At 41.4% G+C, this 15,162-nt stretch overlaps 1 long non-coding RNA gene across 1 annotated transcript in view; it reads right to left on the reverse strand.

Annotated features, from left to right (window-relative positions):
* Positions 1 to 7,163: 7,163 nt before the first annotated feature.
* Positions 7,164 to 15,162, reverse strand: part of LOC128471984 (uncharacterized) — a 117,819-nt gene continuing 109,820 nt past the window's right edge. The window contains exon 3 of the long non-coding RNA XR_008346138.1: positions 7,164 to 7,377. This is a non-coding gene — a long non-coding RNA (uncharacterized LOC128471984). The remainder of the gene's footprint in view (positions 7,378 to 15,162) is intronic.

Below are 15,162 nucleotides of genomic sequence, written 5' to 3' on the forward strand. Positions count from 1 at the left end.
TATAAAAAACAAAACAGAGGCTCCCAGTGTGGCATGGGAGGTATAATCCCCACTGTCTGCCGGCCTGTGATGAGAGGTATAATCCCTACTGTCTGCCGGCCTGTGATGGGAGGTATAATCCCTACTGTCTGCCGGCCTGTGATGGGAGGTATAATCCCTACTGTCTGCCGGCCTGTGATGGGAGGTATAATCCCTACTGTCTGCCGGCCTGTGATGGGAGGTATAATCCCTGATGTCTGCCGGACTGTGATGGGACGTATAATCCCTACTGTCTGTCGGCCAGTAATGGGAGGTATAATCCCTACTGTCCGTTAGCCAGTAATGGGAGGTATAATTCCTACTGTCTGCCGGGCTGTGATGGGAGGTATAATCCCTACTGTCTGCCGGACTGTGATGGGAGGTATAATCCCTACTGTCTGTCGGCCAGTAATGGGAGGTATAATTCCTACTGTCTGACGGGCTGTGATGGGAGGTATAATCCCTACTGTCTGCCGGCCTGGGAGGTATAATCCCTACTGTCTGCCGGCCTGGGAGGTATAATCCCTACTGTCCGCCGGCCTGGGAGGTATAATTCATACTGTCTGCCGGGCTGTGATGGGAGGTATAATCCCTACTGTCTGCCGGCCTGGGATGGGAGGTATAATCCCTACTGTCTGCCGGCCTGGGATGGGAGGTATAATCCCTACTGTCTTGCTGGCCTGTGATGGTCCCTACCAATTGCCAGCCTGTTATAGGAGGTGTAGTTCCAACTGTCTGGCGGCCTGTGGCTGGAGATATAGTCCCTACTGCCTGCCGTCCTGCAATGGGAGGTATAATTCCTACTGTCTGCCGGACTGTGATGGGAGGTATAATCCCTACTGTCTGCCGGACTGTGATGGGAGGTATAATCCCTACTGTCTGCCGGACTGTGATGAGAGGTATAAACCCTAATAATTAATAGTTATACAAGTCACTGAGCAATAACACTGATACTCAGCAACCATTACTCTTCCAGCATCTGCAAAATATGGCAATGATAAGTATTCCTTGCAATGGCCAACTGATTAGCACATTTCAAATATTCCCCATATGTCACTAGATTGCAAGCTTGCAAGTCGAGCCCTCTTTCCCTAATGTATCGGTTTGTCTTAGCCTGTCAGTTCTAGTTTTGTCAGACCCTTTGAATGTATGGACTGTGAGAAGCGCTGCATTGTTGACGCCATATAAATAAATTATAATAATAATAATGTGTTTGTCAGACCATTCACCCCTCCATAATGAGAGGCAGGACCTGTCTGGCCACCAAAGGGTTACCAAACCATAGAACTGGTGTAAAATGTTAATGTGTTTTTGGGGTATGTGTACTGAAGGTAAAAGGAGTCCTTCCCTGTTAAATATTAATCCCGCATTCTGTCCTGCAAACTTTTTTATGCTTTTCAGTTTAGTTAATTTTTCATTCCACCTGCACTTAAAGAGCCCATTTCCATCTTCCGACGCGTGTTAATAAATCATTTCTCTGCTTTTCAATTTGTGTAATATTTACTTATTTATTTAAGGTTTCCGTGATTTCACACACACAGATTTAAAAAAAATATTTGTGTGCATAAATATATGGATATGCATAGTGCTATTTTTGTTATTTATTTATATATATATATATATATATATATATACACATATTCTGTTTATATAAATATATATATATAAAAAATATATATATATAAATATATATATATATATATAATGATTTGTCTATGAAATTATTTTTGTTTACAGTTTTGAGACTAATTTATAATAAAAAAAATAAAATAAAAATGAATGTTTCAATAATTACTATGTTCTCCAAATAAAAAAGACTAAAAATGAGAAAGCATTTTTTTCACGTTATTTAAATAACTGACTTGCATATATTAAACACACGCGGAATGTCGGTATATCTGGGTAAATACAATATTTTAAGAGTGTGTAAATGTGTGTCTTTGTTAAAATCGGAGTATGAATAAATATTTGACTTGTATTGATGTTGTTGCGAGGTTTTTTTTATGATTGCTTAAGGGTGCAGTTGTGGAGCATGAACGTTTCGCATGCTTTTAGTCTCGGGGGGAGATCTGTTACCCTTACACATGGCTTTATTGACGTGGTGGGGGTATGAAGGGAAGCAGAGGGAGCTTGTAAATAGGGGGTTTATTGGTTCCCAGCTTTGTGATACGAGTCTGTAAACCCACAATATGGGGGCAAATAAAGGAACCGGACGGCGTATTATCTGCCTGCTTTCTCCAGACACCATCACGCGTTCCGTAGAAAAGTCTTTTCCTGGCACGTTTATTGATATCCCTCAAATTTGAATTGGGTCACAGCTTCTATACCACTACAGTAAGGTCTGCCGGGCCCTGAGGGGGCATTTATTGCACACTATGCTGGTGCAGCTGTGAATAGTAGATGCCGATTAAACCCCTCGCAGGGCCTGAGATGCTGGGTACTGGTGCACAGATGATGGATGAGGTCCAAGGTGTGGAGGAAGCAGAGGGCAGCAGAGGTGACTCCCCGAAGATTAAGGGCAGCGAAGCCTTAAGTAGGCCTGAGCCAGGGACCCAGAGTATCCGCAGTCCCAATTACTTTGACTCACTCAGCTGTAGGTGGAAAGGAGAAGAACAGGAGGGGGGTGTTGGGAGCTGCAGAGCGAGCTTGAAAGGTGCAGCTTTAATGGTGCTGGGTTTGTACACGGAGCATGGAAGACGGTATAGAACGGAAGAGTATAATAAAAAGAAGTGGAAACAATGTGATTAAGGAAAAAAAAGTATAGAAAATAAAAATGCATCGTGGTAGTGTTTCTATGGAAATGTAGCACAAATTGGGGAGTTAGTATCCTTCTTTAGAGGGATGGTTCCTCTTTGCTACCCAAATCCTCACGTTCCTCTATTCTAGGAGCTCGGAATGTTTGCTGGGTATGGGGGTTCTACAGCCATAAAAGTAACAATAATTTGTATAGAAACAGCCATACCTCTAACCACACCACTTAAACAAACAGGGCACACGTTTGGAAATATTGAGAGCGATCTATACCCATAATACCCTGACCTAGTGGTGGCCAAATCTATGTAGGAACCTAGGAGTCCTGCTATCCAGAGTCAGTCTTAACACCAGGTAACTGTCCACAATGTCTTACATGGGAGAGCGCTCCGTAGTGGTGGTAGCCCCTACAGTACCAAGGGCAGGTTGACGTACTAAGACCAAAATCCCTGTGCCCACACTTTCCTCCTCTGATAACGCTCTTTTGTAGGAGCGTAGACTGTTAACTGAGTATGACTGTATCACAGCTTTCTACAGCCCTAAAAGTAACAATGTTTTTTTTAAAATAAAAAGTAAGGCAAAGCAGAAAACAGTTTCTAAAACTGTGTAAAAACAATTCTACCTAAAATAGCCAAAAACCGGGCAAGGAGCCGCTAAAAAATAGGGTGCAATTTGGTCTAGGACCAGCTCTGTCCATTTCCTACATCTACCGCCATTTCCCCAAGAGGAACACAAATATATTCAGCCAAAAAAATGAGCTGGTCAGTTAATGCCCTTTAATTTAGGCCGTAGCCACCTGGTTTCCTAGATTTTATCTTATTATAATTTATTTACATGGAATTTAAAAATTATACATAGACGACCCCTTGAAGACAACGCCAATTGCCAGAGGATGTAAGAGGTACATTTGAGCATCGACGGCCTTAAAGCATATGTGCGTAGCCTAAAATGACCATATTTTTAAAGCCTAATCCGGTATTTTGTAGGAAATTATACTTTCCAAAATTGCCAACATTCTATCCTGGAACACCGGCTAGATTGTGAATGCGGTGTAATTGTGTCACACTGCAGGCATAATATTTAACCTAACATTGCTTAAAAGGGTCATTTTTCTAATATTCATTATTATTAAAACATTATTTAAATGGGTAATATTCATTAAATTAAATGGTCTGATGAGGTTTTTTTATGACGCTATTATAATGATGCTGACTGTAGTAGATATACGGTATTTTAAATCATTTAAATATTATATTTTAGATACTCTTATATTATATTTAAACTTCATATTTAAATTGTCTTCAGCGGACAATCCTGGGGACAAATAGTTACTGGGGACCGAATCCTCAATCCATGGACCATACATTAAAAAACCGAGGTACCTCCTCGCCTTACTTTAACCTACATCCCACTGCCAATAGCCAGACAGATAAATTAGGAAGCATGACCTAATACTTATCACTGACTACTTATGATGTTATTAATTGATAGCAAAAATAAATAATTAATAGATCGTAAGATCTATCGTCAATGGGCTGCTGACCAGGCACGGAAGGCACTAAAATCAACGTAGCTCCACTCCAGGCCCCCTAGTAAACCCAATGATGGGTTGTAGAGTCGTTCCATGCCAATTATAATACTGAACGTCACCAGATGTTGCCCACTCCCATTATACACAATACAACCAAGAGCTGTCCAGTCTCCTAGTCTTCTAACTACTGCATGACCCGAGGGCGAGACTCACATCCCAAGAAATATAAAATGGACCAGGTGGTGTCAACTCCTTGGAAGTCATCTACTGTTGGTGACCAACGAACCCTTTGAATCGGTGTAAGGCACCTACCTGCAGTAGTAGTAGGTGGCATAGAACTGCTCCATGGCTTCTTACGACTCTTGGAGATCAGAGGCTTCTGAAGGACATCTTTGGAGAAAAAAAATAAGATTATTAAAATAGAAATAAATGTTTTTAACCCTAGCCATTAATATTCCATGAACAGCGGTCATTTGGATCGCTCCACTTTTCTGTACTTGACATACTAAAAAAAAACGACAGTGATTCTAAATAACCTGCGAATAGCAGCGATCTCTCCCCAGCTGTGTTACTCTGCAATTACAATAAGTGTGCTCATTTATAAAGATTGATTAGCAATCCCAAGTTGTTCTTACTAATTGTGCTAATTATTTGAGTGGAAGGCCTTGGAACGGCTGTCATTTTTAACATGTGCAAACAGCAAGTCAATTGTAAAGGCGTCAGGAGGAATGGGAATTTGCAGAAGCCAGAGAAGACATCATTAGTTTGAACGCATTTTCATCTAAGCCAGTGGAGGTGGCAGCAAGGAGGAGAAAGGTTAGATCATAATCTAAAACCAGTGGGTCGGAGGCTTAAATGTAACTTTACCAGCTGGGTGGTAGATCAGTGGAACAGTCTCCCAGCAGGAGTGGTAGAGGTTAACGTAGTGAGGGAATTTAAACAGGTACGGGATAGGCATACGGCTCCTGAATCTTAGACGAGGCGAACGACTGATTACAGCAGACAGACTAGATGGGCCAAATGGGTCTGATCTGCTGTAAAATTCTAGATTTCTATTTTTCTTTAATTAGATGTTTTTTGTTTTAAGGGGGCGGCTCCTGATTGAAATTTCTGTCAACGGCAATTACCCTAAACCTTCTAACGGATAAAGGAAAGTTATATTTCAAAAAGTACTGTTTTTTTCTGAATGCCGTTAGAAGGTATTTCCAATAATTAACAGGATTATTAAAATCCCAGCCAACGCTATCCTTAAAAATAACAGCGATATCGAATGTGAAAAAATATTTATGTTTATACATCAATAAAACACTTTTATTTCTCGCTACACGTCCTTTATTATTCTAAGCAGCATGTACTTGTGTGTAACTTGTTACATCATATGTGTATTTGCAAACATAACACTGATTTAACCCTTTCAACAGAGGAGCATATCTCTAGCCCGGGTGGTTATAATTTGTCCATTACATTCATGCCCAGATGTTAAGCTATAGGTCCCATGATCTCCAGCGTGCTGCTGAGCGGACACAGGCTGGAAGAGGATCTTGGGAGTTGTAGTTTTCCTGCATTGTGACAGCTACCTGTCGGCTACCTATATCTTTGCCCCATTAAACTATCTCTTACAGACACCTAGCACAAAAGGACGTATGCCAAGATACATCAAACAATAGGGTACAAGGATTGAGTTCCTGCTTTCACCGCCTTTACTGGGAAGCTGGTTCCTCTTACTACTACTCTTTTCCTCCTCTCTGTTTTTTTTCCTCTCTAAAGTATATCAGAACTTTTTCACAGATGGCTTAGACCACCTCCTGTTCTCCGGTCAGAGAAGAGTTATTAATAAGCATGGGGTACTCTATTTGGATATTCTGTGGGTTTTCTAGAATTTTTGGATAAACTTATCAAAGGACCCCCCCCCCTTTTAACCTTTCAAACCCACACCTGCCTCCGCACCGCAGGGTATGCAGCACTGATTGCAGCTTGGGGGGGGGGGGCGGACTTTTGCAAGACCTGATAGGAACTGAGTCAACATTTCCGAATGGTTATTAATAGCTTGTGAAACAGGGTTCAGAAACGCCTCCCCTGGAGAATTTTAGCATTTCTGGGATTTTTCCATTCCCGCTGTCCTTGATGTACCTTTATATCAACGGGCTGAGAGTTTTACTTTACACTCTGATTTCTCTCCTAAGGGCATGCCCTGGAATGGAAAGCTGGAGTCTAATAATAAAGGGTAACTGATAAAGTAGCAGAAGAATCGAAATTAAAAGAAAACAAAACAGGTCTATTTTGTAAAGTAATTAAAACTAATAAAATCCTTTAAAAATTAGTAAAGCTTAGATGGGTTAACTTGTCCTAAAACGACCACTTTGTGTTAATTGGAAACTAGTACAATGTGATAATCTGCAGTCAGGGGGTCTCTGTACATTAAATACAAACCCAGCGCTGTCTGAGCCGGTCCTGATAATCTGCAGTCAGAGGGTCTCTGTACATTAAGTACAAACCCAGCGCTGTCTGAGCCGGTCCTGATAATCTGCAGTCAGGGGGTCTCTGTACATTAGATACAGACCCAGCGCTGTCTGAGCCGGTCCCTGATAATCTGTAGTCAGGGGGTCCCTGATCAGGACCACCTATACTCTCCATACTGAACCCGTTTATATTTGCAATTACGTTTTATACACTTGACTCATTTTACAGCAACGACTATGAATATACATCAGAAGTAATTGTTAATACTATTAAGATCCTAAACGGAATGGTTATTCTTAAATGTTTCCAGCTAAACGAGTTACTCACTTGTTTCCTTAAAGAATTCTTCATATTTGTGAAAAGAAGTAGAGTTCTACTCCTAAATTCAAGGTGATGCCCACTATTCACTCTCAAGGCCCTTACATGGATGACAGGTGATGAGAGACGGCTCTTTATCATTGATGGATTCCACTTATGTTGGCTTGAAGATTGATTATTACTTCACTTTGTCTTTAGTGTCTGGAGAGCAAGGATCTTCACAATCTTATAACAAATTGCGGGTCACCAACTTAGGGTTCTTCTTCTCATTTCACGCCATTCTTCAAGTATTCAGCCATCTAAAAAAAAGATAAAATTAAACCATATTAAGACTTTTTATTTACCCTCGGAATCTTAGTTTTATACAAGCGGCTGGTCTCATGCCTGGGATTTTAGTTGAGATCAGGTTGGACGTCTAGCTTGGAACTCAAAGTTATGAGCATGAATATGTTTATTTGGGCCAAATTAGTTAATATATATAACATCTTCAGAATGTTTTTGAGGGTCAAACCATTTCACGTTCCTCCGAATATAAGTATGGAAGGTCACCAAATAATTACCTTTCACCAACTAAAAATGGGAACAGGTGCCCTCCCAGAAACAGAACTGAGCAAACTGGTATACAGAGCACATGCTAGGAACGCCCCGACTATTAAAACAGAAGTCGAATTAATCTTGGCTGAACTCATCTTTCCATATTGATTGTATTTAGTTAAGTTTTATTTCTCTATTTGAGCTGCTACTGGACTCCTAGACAAGAATTAGGCTAACGATTTTCCCCATCAGCCGGTATCACCGCAGTTACAGTGTCACAGACCCCAAATGTACCACTTTTGGTAAATTTGACCCCATTGTGTGTCGTTGGTTCCCTTTTAGGAGAAACTCAACCACTAAGGCCAGGACCCTCGATCTTCACTTTTGCCATTTCTTTTCCGTTTATTCAATCCAAGGCCAAGATCCATGGCGGCTCGGTGATAAACTAGCTCGTCAAATGTTGAATTAGATGTTAAATCTTTTGCCAGCACTGAGGGGTAGGGGGGAGAGGTGGCTCGGGGAGAAAGAGGGAGTGGGAGAGAGAAGGAGATGAGAGAGGATCTATTTCTTCAGGATTTATAATGTGTCATTTCCTCTCCAGATAAACCCAAAGGGGAAGATTTGTTATACTCCTTGCTTGAAACTGCTGTTTCAGACTTGCAGAGGCTGCCAAAATATGATGGATTTGGGCACTTTTTATTAACAATTTCTTTACTCTCAGCTCTGGGCACAAGCTTGGACCAAGAAGGAATTTAGAACTAGTTGGTGTCGATACACATCTTCCTAAAATGCAAAAAATCAGGGCAAGGATCAAATAGAGATTATGGCCCATTACAGGTAGAATAAACGACGGCATGCGGCTTGATACTTTCTTCCAAATAGATTGCTTAAGATTAGCAAACAAGTGATTTTTATTATTTAGTTATATATGTAAACATTTATAGCGCTAAAAAAGTTAGGCTGGTGTGTATAAGCTAGACGGGGGAAGCTATTTGAAGAAGCACCCACAGGAAGTGTCACAGAGACAGTTGATCGTTGGTGGCTGTGTCGTCAAGAAGAGCGGTGGGATGCAGGAAGTAATCCGTTAAGGTGTCTTGTGAGATGGATGAGGGAGATTTGATGGCACCACCTCTATACGTCCTCTTTGCATACTACTAGACGGAGGGTGCAATATTACAGAACTTCACACAGATAAAGCAATGACGTTTGAAAAAATCCTAAACTCCAGTTTAAGGTGATAAACCGTAGCGGGTCTACCATTTTAATATTTCCTCTGAAGGTTTAATCCGTTTAAGTTTGAGCCGCTTTTTCCGTTTTTACGGCTACAAACTAAACCTGCCTGCTTTTGTGTCACATGGCAATAATGTGTTTCTGACAAAAATGATAAATAACATTTGACGTTATTAAAGGATCGATTTCTGAGAAGGGTTTAGGCATTTTCAGTACAAGGAGTTATCTTTTTGTAACGTAACATTTAGTTATAATTGTGAAATTCTGCAGAGTTGGTGGAACTGCACCTTTAAAAAGAGAACTGATGCTGGTTTTAGTATTTTTGGAACATCACATTTTGTTTTTGTATCATGCAGAGATTTGTGGCAAAAGGTGTCCAAGCGAACATTTCTAATTAAGCCCATAATCTTGCGTTTTCACTCCACCAGCAATTTAACAAATTGGGACAGAAGCTTCAGAATTTGGATGACAGAGTCAATGCACTGATGGGTTCCTTCATCTGCCACCTATAACCCCCTCTCACCTCCCCTCCCCGTAAAGATGGGAAATCATGCCGAGAAACATGTATTTATTGGGAAAGATTTATTTGTGTTTGAGATACCTCCGAGGGTTAAGGTTTAACCTGGCTCAGGGCCCATTGACCTCAATCCCAGATGTATCCATAGGGAGCTGCTAGGCCCACCGCCAGATACCCAAGGAGGAGGAGGAAGACCCACTGGCTCTCGGTCTACAGCCTGCCTTGGGGAAGTCTCTGAGATATGAGAGCTGGCCTTGCTGCATTTCCGTAGTTAGACTTCCACTAAAACGTTAATATCCTAAATGTCCTCACAGCCGACATCTCTGCGTGAGCTTCCTTTCCACTTATCCTGTGTACGAATATGGAATTTAGTGAGGGGCAGAGAAAATAAAATGAGATCTAGCACTAAAAATGGAAGATGGGACCTCTGAAAACACAACATTAACAATGAATGAGTATCCAAGAAAAACAAAATAAAAACTACATAATACAAATCCTATTCACAATGTGTGTAGTAGATCCATGGAAGAGCTTACTGTGATATGCGACAAGCATAAGAATTCCAAATTGCATACAACAAGTGGAGGTGCCATGGAGATATATTAGAAGAATGAATAAAGTGACGGGGGGGGCTAAGATGGGGTGGTGGGAGAATGAAATGGAGGGGACAACCTACTTGTTTTAGTTTGAGATCTAATAGAACCCATACGCCCTTCTAGATATTAGAACACCTGATGCTCTACTGTATGAGTTAACATTTAGTTAATATCTATATTACTTTTATACATATAGTAAACACAAAGCAGGGGATTATTAGTCGGGTAGTTCCAATACATAACATATCAGCAATAAAATTAAGTTTTGCCTGGAGCCACGAAGGATTAACAGTAGAGGACTATCTGCAACATGGCCAGCAAGCTCTAAACACTTTTTATGAGCGGAAGCTCACTGTCGTAGAAGAATCAGGTATAAACCCAGAAACTCCCCATTCTGACAATACGAATGGTAGACACATGGGGACCACCAGGACAGCCAAAGAAGACCCACATCAGAGGCTATTGTAGAAGGCATAAGTAGGGCCATATTGTTGATGGCATTGTAGAGCAGCAAGGCACAGTCTACGGCAAGCAAAGAGCATCTAGCTCGTGGCCTCCTGGTCTTTGTCTGCCCGTCCATGTTCAGCAGATAAATCTCTTGAGTTCTAAGAGATACATCTATATTTTAGAAATAATTAAGTGAACCTCTCTCTATATACCGTGTGTTTATAAACTATATAGACATGTCATTTGTCACTCGGCTGCTTTTTTCGTGCTGGGGAAATTGGCCAAGATCCATTGTGAAACCATCCATGAGGTCACCGAGCCAAAGCAGAAGAAGTCAGTGGCTGTAGGCCAGATCCTGGGGAAAAAGAAGACTTTCTTTCCGTGTAAAAAAAAATAAATAAAAAAATTAAAAAAAGATTTGGGGTAGTTGAATGGACAGCTGCTGTGTTTGAAACAAATATGTGACATGTTATTTAGCTAAGCGCTGGTTACAAGGAGCTCCCTCTGTATGCGATCCCCGACTATCACGGGACGTGAAAAGATACAGAGAAGACTCCGCAGGCTGCCAGAGATTGGCTGGCTCTATCTGATGCTTTTTGTGTAATCCTGATGTCTTGCAAGTCAAACTCTGCCAGAATGAGAAGGAAAACATATCTTAGTGTTTGTTGGCAGACAGCACAGAGTCTATCTTCCACTTAACTCTTTCCCACTACAGATGGAAGAGCATTTAAAGGATTCACCCTGGAATTCATTTACCAAACAATTCCGTCAGTCAGAGCCTGGCAAGACCGTTCCTCTGTATTTTTATTGTCAATTTCTTTGTTCTACAATGGAAATATTTATTAAACAAATAATATATATATATATTTTTTTTTTTTCTTGGCAGGAGGGCTTCACCGTAGTCCAAGATGCAGGATTTTTTTTTGTACCCTAGCCATGCCAAATGCAAAAGGAATCTTAATGCGTAATATGGGCAGCAATATTCACAGGGTTGACTCTGCTAGATTGTTAAATTTTAAAGCCCTTCCTCTTGCACCTTCTCCTTAAGACCTAAAACACTGGCATGAGGCACGTGCATGGTCACCATTAACGGGAATAAGGCTTTGGTGAACAAAGACCAACACAAAATAGATTAAGATAGCGCTGTGTTTAAATAACATGTTGTCTCCTGTAATTTTATATTTTTTATACTATACAACAATTATATTCCATAATTCGAGTTTTCGGTGATAAGAATCGTTAAGGTAACCGAAAGCCAAGCCTTCTGCCGGGTAGTTGTGAATAGTAAGTATATTCCACTCAATGTTCTCACCACTGCCCAAGCCAACTAACCACGAAGACCTATAAAAGAGCACATACATTAATCCTGTATGTGTCATAGTGGGGTATGGGATGGAACATGCCATTGCTTTAGGATGGTTGGCTAGATTAGACCATAGTTCCCATGTACTGGGTTAACCTCTGTAATGTCATTGGAGGTAAACCATGTCTGTTGGAACCCAAGATGATGTCATTGACCATGGCTAACCACCTAAGGCTAAAATGATGAAAACGTGTTGGCAAGGGAATTGGGAGACTCTAATATTCCACAGTCCTCAGCTATCACTGACACCAGGAGCAGAAAGTCGCTCTGCAGTACAGGAGGGATTCAGGGTGGATTAAGGATCTTCGAATGACTTCATTTTCTCCACTTGACGACATAACAGTCTCCATGGCAGACACGATAGACATCAGACCCCAGATATCCCTCACTGGGCCAACTTCAGTTCTTAAGAGGTATATTTAGATTGTAGGATATCCATATATTCAAGGCAGAGATAAGAAAGTCATGGAAACAAGCCAAGACCAAGACAAATACAACCGTCATGGGATACTCTAATGATTTATCTAAAGGGTTTAAACTATTATGGGTTTAAACTATTAGGAGGCTCAAGGATTTGGCTGATTTGGGTATATTTCCCCCTCTACCTAGGACTGAACGTTAGTAGGAGAATATACTTTCTTATCATGGCTTTGTTGAAGTTAGCCGTAGCCAGCAAGCCATGGTCTCTCAGTTTCACAAATCCCATTACATATTACATATTTACAGCTCAGTATACTGGGCAAACCCATGTAATGGGCTTTACAGATCAATGTAACCTCTTTATTTACTAGAAACCCACCTTAAGTGTACACTGTGGGGGCGGCCATTTACACACATCTACAGTCATCTTAGGGTAACTGTTCTTGTCCCGTTTCTTTTCACAGAAGGTGTTTGGCTTCTTTACACCCCGTAACCACAACACCGCACCCACGTGTGGGAACTGAGGTCGGTGAAGTCACTTCTGGCATCAGGTTAGGTTTGTGCCAGGCTTTGATCTTCAAAAGCTTGGCATCTTCAGAAGATACATTGACACCCGAGCGACACTTCTTGTGGCCACTTTGTACTGTCAGTTATTTTTATTAATCACTGTTTTGATAATAACTAAAGCCTTTGACAGAGAGTCACTTACATTATGATTACCAGTATTCCTAACAAGATGGCATCTGACAAGACCCTCGTGGGCCTGCCAGTCAGCCCTTTTTCTCCCCTGCTTTAAAACCACAGTATTAGAGACTTGGACATGTTCTTCGGTCGGGGCAGCCCGGTGTCTGTCCCGAACATTTTCAGGTTTCTTTGCTGAATTAGTCTGCGGTTAAATTTTAACGTAACCCAAAGCTGGCATCACCCAGGCTGATGGTGGTAAAGTGCAGCTGCTGGCACTGCCAGTGATTAGCATTCACCAGTGGAAATATGTAGCTTCAGTAGTGGGTAAGTCAGGCGGATAATTTATTTGGCCCACCTAGTTTGCCTATTAGTTTATGGTTAGTCTGGGCATCAGCTCTTACATTTCTACTGTGCTCAGCCATCTATCGGGAATAATAGTTATAATATGCAATCAGGGGGTTGTGGATGCACAGCTATACTCTAAGACACGTTAGACGTCAAGGAGACGTCGGAAAGGAGTTTGGACAATATGTGGCTCTCTAACTGTCGATAGATCTTGGGAGTTTATATATATATATAAAAATATTTATTATATACTGTATATATAGGCACAGTTTGTCTATAACAGGAGGGTCAATTCACTAAACTGTGAGTTAGTAAGTTGGCTACGGTGAACTGAAACATTTGAAGGCTCCAAATTAACGAAGGGTAATGAAATACATGCTGCTCTGCATATAATACAGATCCATGCCGCTCCGCGTATGATACAGATACACGCCGCTCCACGTATAACACAGATACACGCCGCTCTGCGTATAATACAGATACACACCGCTCTGCGTATAATACAGATACACGCCGCTCTGCATATAATACAGATACACGCCGCTCTGCGTATAATACAGATACACACCGCTCTGCGTATAATACAGATACACGCCGCTCTGCGTATAATACAGATACACGCCGCTCTGCATATAATACAGATACACGCCGCTCTGCGTATAATACAGATACACGCCGCTCTGCATATAATACAGATACACGCCACTCTGCATATAATACAGATACACGCCGCTCTGCATATAATACAGATACACGCCGCTCTGCATATAATACAGATACACGCCGCTCTGCATATAATACAGATACACGCCGCTCCGCGTATAATACAGATACACGCCACTCTGCCTATAATACAGATACACGCCGCTCTGCGTATAATACAGATACACGCCGCTCTGCGTATAATACAGATACACCGCTCTGCATATAATACAGATACACGCCGCTCCGCATATAATACAGATACACGCCGCTCCGCATATAATACAGATACACGCTGCTCTGCATATAATACAGATACACCGCTCCGCGTATAATACAGATACACGCCGCTCCGCGTATAATACAGATACACGCCGCTCCGCGTATAATACAGATACACAGAGCAGCGTGTATCTGTATTATACGCAGAGCAGCATGTATTTCGTTATTTGACGTGTGTGTTATCGGTCACAATCGTGGTACAAGCACTTCTAGTGTTCTTTGCAGTAAAGGCTTCCTGTTATTTGCACAGTTGTGTAGTCAGCAGGAGATCACTTTTGCCTCTCTCCTTATTTAGTATTCTTGGTACCCTCTCCGTAACCCCTTTGGCCACCTCACCTGGGATGAAAGGCCTGACTCACAGCTCTGGATGGTCTCTCAAGGGCAGGTCTAAACCCACAACTTTGGCAAAGGAAGTAAAGCCACAAGAAAGTTGGGAATGAAGATCTTACGAAGTGTTCTGGGAGTTGGTGACCTCTCATTAGCAGCTGCCTGAGCCTCCTGCTGGTGCCAAGTACATGCCTGGCAGGGGTATTAATCAATTTAACCTTTCCAAGTAGAGAAGCAGAAGGTAGAGGGGTCAAGATATAGACTTCATAGAAATAACTCAAAATTCACGTGCAGGTATGGAATCATGGCACGGCCAACTAGAAAGGCACTAGCTGGGAACGTTCGTTCAGGATAATGGACCATGTGTATGGATGCAGGACAATGCTGCAGGGGGTTGCTTCATTAATGATCATTTTTGTTCTGTCTTAATTTAATATATAATTTTCATTTTCTAAGTTTATTGTGTTGAGTTAAAAGAAAATTAAGACAATTCTAAAACAATGCTATTTTTAATGGTATACGCAAGCCTCTGTCCTATTTGTTCACCTTTTAATGTAGAAGGGCATATGATAATTGAGCTCCTATAGCAATAAGCCCCGTCTGGATCATATGGAAGAAACTCAAACTGGCATCTTCA

Source organism: Spea bombifrons, chromosome 13 (genome assembly GCF_027358695.1).
Source record: "Spea bombifrons isolate aSpeBom1 chromosome 13, aSpeBom1.2.pri, whole genome shotgun sequence".
Taxonomy (NCBI): Eukaryota; Metazoa; Chordata; class Amphibia; order Anura; family Pelobatidae; genus Spea; species Spea bombifrons.